Below are 5,560 nucleotides of genomic sequence, written 5' to 3' on the forward strand. Positions count from 1 at the left end.
GTAGCTTCGTGATGAAATCCATTGTAATTGCTTTCCATTTCCATTGTGGGATTTCTGGTTGCTGAAGTAATCCAGATAGCCTTTGATGTTCAACCTTAACCTTCGAACAAGTTAAACACCTTCCAGCATAAGTTGCAACATCCTTCTTAAGATTTGGCCACCAATACTGTTCCTTGAGATCGTGGTACATTTTTTTGGCTCCTGGATGAATCGAATATCTTGACTTGTGGGCTTCATCAAGTATAAGGTTCCGTAGATCTCCATAACGAGGTACCCGAATTCTTCCGGCATAACATCGGAGTCTAGACTCCTTAACCTCGAATTTAGAGATGAGAATGTCCAGGTATTCGCGATATATGTTCTCCTCCTTGAGAGCCTCTTCTTGGGCTACTCGAATCTGACTGTGGAGGTTCGAATGGATGGTGATGTTCAGAGCCCGAACGCGAAGAGGTACCATCCTCTCCTTTCGACTTAAGGCATCAGCTACAACATTGGCTTTGCCCGGATGGTAGCGAAGTTCACAATCGTAGTCGTTTAGCATCTCAATCCATCGACGCTATCTCATGTTCAGTTGCTTCTGATCGAAGATGTGTTGGAGACTCTTGTGATCGGTAAAGATAGTACTCTTTGTTCCATAAAGATAGTGTCTCCACAGCTTCAATGCGAAGACAACGGCTCCAAGTTCGAGATCGTGAGTAGTGTAGTTTCGCTCATGAATCTTCAGCTGATGAGATGCATAAGCAATGACCTTCGTTCTTTGCATCAATACACAACCAAAACCATTCTTCGAAGCATCGCAGTACACAACGAAGTCGTCACTACCTTCGGGAAGAGATAAGATAGGTGCGGTGGTTAACTTCTGCTTCAGGGTTTGAAATGCTGCTTCTTGTTCTTTTTCCCAAACAAACTTCTTCCCTTTATGAGTTAACGCAGTCAAAGGGCGCGAAATCAAAAAGAAACCTTCAATGAACCTTCGGTAATAACCGGCAAGACCTAGAAATTAGCGGATGTGAGTCGGAGTAGTGGGGGTTTCCCACATGATGATAGCCTTGATCTTGGCGGGATCAACTTTGATACCTTGATCACTCACAATATGACCCAAAAATTGGACTTCCTTCAACCAAAATTCACACTTGGAGAATTTGGCATAAAGCTGCTCTTGTCTCAAGAGTTCGAGCACTAACCGAAGGTGTTGCTCATGTTCTTCTTCGCTCTTGGAGTAGATGAGGATATCAGCTATGAAGACGATAACGAATTTATCCAGGTATGGCTTGCAGACACGATTCATGAGGTCCATGAATACAGCGGGTGCGTTGGTTAAACCGAATGGCATCACGAGAAACTCATAATGACCATAGCGGGTTCTAAACGCAGTCTTCATCACATCACTCTCCTTCACCCTCAATTGGTGATAACCTGATCGCAAATCGATCTTAGAATAAATGCTTGATCCTTGCAGCTGATCAAAAAGATCGTCAATTCGGGGAAGAGGATATCGATTCTTGATCGTCATCTTGTTCAACTCATGATAATCGATACACATGCGGAAGGATCCATCCTTCTTCTTCACAAATAAAACAGGTGCGCCCCAAGGCGACGAGCTCGATTGGATAAACCCTCGGTCGAGCAATTCCTGCAGTTGACTCTGTAACTCTTGCAGTTCTGAAGGTGCCAGACGATACGGCGCACGAGCTACGAGTGCAGCTCCTGGCACTAGATCGATTTGGAACTCCACTGCTCTGGGTGGCGGTAATCCAGGCAACTCTTCTGGAAAGATGTCAGGGAATTCATTCACGATTCGCACGTCATTCACACTCTTCTCCTCTGATTCTAAAGCCTTCATGTGTGCTAAAACGGCAAGTCGTCCTTTCTTTATGATCTTCTGTGCTTTCATACAACTAATGAGATTCAGTTTCGAACTACATCTCTCTCCGTATATAACCAGTGGCTCACCATTTCCTTGTGGTATACAAAGAGCTTTATCTCCACAGATAACATTGGCCCTTACTTTAGTCAACCAGTTCATGCCGACAATCACGTCAAAGCTTCTCAATTTGATGGGTATCAAGTCAATTTCGAAATCCACACCTGCTATGTTAATAATAGCTCCTCGGCCAATTTGGTCATCCTTTTCAAGTTTACCGTTGGCTACCTCGACAAGCATACTTTCTTTTAAAGGAACTAATGACCAATTTATCTTATCACAAAAGTGTCTACATACATAACTTCTATCGGCACCGGTATCAAATAGGACAGAAGCTAAAATATTGTTGATAGTGAATATACCTGTCACCAAGTCGGGGTTCTCACGTGCATCCCTTGCATTAACATTAAAAGCTCTACCACGCGGTGGTCTGCCGTCCTTCTTCTTATTGGGGCAATCATTCCTAAAGTGGCCCTGCTGTCCACACTCATAGCATTTCCTTGGCCCGTTTTGGTTTGTCCTTGCAGCTGGGACGGGAATCTTGCAGCTCTTACCAACATGTCCGATCCTGTTGCACTTTTCACAAACCGCATTACAGTACCCAGTGTGGTGTTTGTAACACCTCTTGCACTACGGTAGAGTGCCCTTGTAGTTCGGGTTTGAACTTGTGCCGGGGTTGGGGTTTCCACCATTGTTGTGTCTCTTAGTGGGGGTTTGATCATAGGTCCTCCCCTTATTGTTATCCCACTTTCGCTTGTCACTACTACCCGCTTCAGACTTGGACTTCTCCGGTTCATCGATGAGAATCTGATTCATGAGTGTATGCGCCATGCGCATTGCTTCGGGAACATTCGGTGGCTTGGACGAGGTGACATTACCCTTGATGGACTTAGGGAGTCCCCAAAAGTATCTCTCCATACGCTTGAATTCCGAGGTGACCATGGTAGGACACATAAGAGCTAACTCAAGAAACCTCCGATTGTAACCAACAAGATCGTTGCCAACAGCTTTCAATTGCATAAACTCTATTTCCATCTTTTGTATCTCGGTTCTCGGACAATACTCATCAATCATAGTCGCTTTGAACTCCTCCCATGGCGTAGCATACGCCTCATCAATACCTTATGCCTGAGCCATGGTGTTCCACCACGTGAGGGCACCATCAGATAGCGTGCAGGAAGAAAATTTGGTTTTGTTGGACTCGGAACAGTTGCTGACTCAGAATACTGATTCAAGCTTTTCAAACCATCTTGTGAGACCAACAGGCCCCTCAGTTCTGCTGAAGTTATGTGGTTTACAGCTCTGGAATTCTTTGTAGGTGCACTCTTTTCGAACGGGTTGGATAACCGACGGTGGTTCATCTTGAGGGTTCATTTCTGTCAAGGCTGTGGCGACTCGTTCATTAATCATCTCTTCGATTTGAGCTGCTGTGGGTGTTGTTCGTGTGTTTGCCATTGCCCTTTGAAACATAAATTTTGACTTAAGTCAAAATCCAGCATTTAATATATAATAATATTGTATATAGTAAACAGAGAAACAACACAACGCATGCCAATATAGTAACGCAACCAGGTATAAAAACCGCAAAACCAATATACAGTAACGTAAATAGAACACTATGCAAGGATTAAACAACGCAAAGTTCCATTAATAAGGAGTTGCATACATAAATTCGTACATTACATAAGGAAAAAATGGAACTACAAACGAGATTACAAAATGAAACCTACTACAAAGCTCTATGGTGATGGTGGGTAAAGGATGTCCAGCACATGGGACATCTGCTCCTCGAGCTCAGTCACCCGAGCACGGAGGATCTCCACCTCCCTTGCCAGTTCCTCGACGGGGGGAGGGGCTGGCAGAGCAGGTGGTGCTGGTGGTGCAGATGGTCCGGCTCCAGAGGTAGATGTTGCACGGCGGTAAGGCTTACGCACGAACGGATCAGCCGGGTAAGGCACGACCCGCTTACGGGCGGTAACCCTACGATGTTGGCCATGTGCGTCAGTGAATGCTCGACCTCCGTTGATCCCCGGAATAACGGTGCCATCGAAACGGCACCGCTTCTTCGGCGGGGTGGAGGGTGGCTGCACATGTGCATCATCAAGGTTCTCCTCGTCGGAGTTATCGTCACTAGTGTCGTCTGTGGATGAGTCGTCGGATGATGAATCAGCTGGGGGTGGCGATGATCGGTGACCGGTAGTCATGATCCGGTATCTGAAAGGTGGGATCGGTATGACACGTCCATCAGGAAGGCGTCGGCACCAATGGTTACGCTCATTACGGAACGGGACATCCCCGTATTCCCCGGGAATCACAACACCACCGGGGCGGGGCTGTGGCTCCTGAGGTACCGGGGCAACTAGAGCTGGAATCTCCGGAGGGTCCTGGGTTCCGACTGCGGTAACCACTGGTACAGGTGTATGGCTGCTGGTTTCGGAGGATGAAGCGCCTGGATCACTGGTTAACGGGATCTGTGTGTCGGTAGCAGCAGTAGGTGAGGTGGCTAACGAGTCTGAATCGCTGCCCAAAATAATGACATGTGGAATATCCGACATCTGAACAAGGAAAATAAATTTTCCATATCAGTAAGTCATAAGCAAGCAAGTATTAGGCACTATAGCAACCTAGCATGGCAATCAGTACTAATCAGAGATAACATGTGAAAGCATATAGTAGTCATGCCAAGGCAGAAATAGGCATATAGCAAGTTCGCATGGCAGTAAAGATAAGCAATAGCATGCAGTAAGATCATACAGCAGAAAGTAGGCAAAGCATGCAGTAAGTCTCGCAGAAACAAGTAAACTAGCAAGTTGTAGATTAGTCCTATTAGTGAATCCTACTTAGGTCCGGTCTAGACTCACTAATGCAACCTAATTCCCTATAACCAATGCTCTGATACCAACTGTGACGCCCCGTACAAAACCATCGTGTACGATTCGTCAACAACAGGATCTTTACACGGTTGAATACTACATGTTGTTTGAAAACCGATTCGCATTCATTAAAAAGATAACGTTTTACAAAGGTAACATGTCATAAGACTTATTACAAACCATTGTTCCAAAATAACATGAGTTTACGAATGCAAAACATAGGTTTCATAATTTGAGACATCTCTAGTAATGTAGCGGATAACTAGTACAGTAGGTCCATAACAGCAATTCAATAACAGCATGACAGCAAGTGTAACAGTGGAAGCAATAAACCTCTAGGCACCTGAGAAATACACGCTTAAAAAGTCAACATGAATGTTGGTGAGCTATAGTTTAAGTTGTAACAGTAACGCAAGATAGGCCACGAGATTTCAGTGCTGCAACAGCGTATCAAAACAGTATGAAAAGTATATGCATAACCGTGGGCACCCGGTAACTAGACTTAACGTTTATAACCCCCTGAAAGTACACTTGGCGAGTGCGTATGTTCACGAAGTATTAAACACCCGTTAAATGCTAGCGCGACTAGCCCGAGTGGGGATGTCAAACCCTATGGATCCATATCTAAGATTCGCGTTCACCGGTTCAAAGACCAATGACTAAAACCGTGCTAAAGGGAATGTTTATGCCGTTGTATAACCCACACACATATAAAGTTTAAGTACTCGTGCCTAGTATGTAAAATGTAAAAAGCGCATGTATT

This window comes from Rutidosis leptorrhynchoides, chromosome 7 (assembly GCF_046630445.1).
Source record: "Rutidosis leptorrhynchoides isolate AG116_Rl617_1_P2 chromosome 7, CSIRO_AGI_Rlap_v1, whole genome shotgun sequence".
NCBI classification, from domain to species: domain Eukaryota; kingdom Viridiplantae; phylum Streptophyta; class Magnoliopsida; order Asterales; family Asteraceae; genus Rutidosis; species Rutidosis leptorrhynchoides.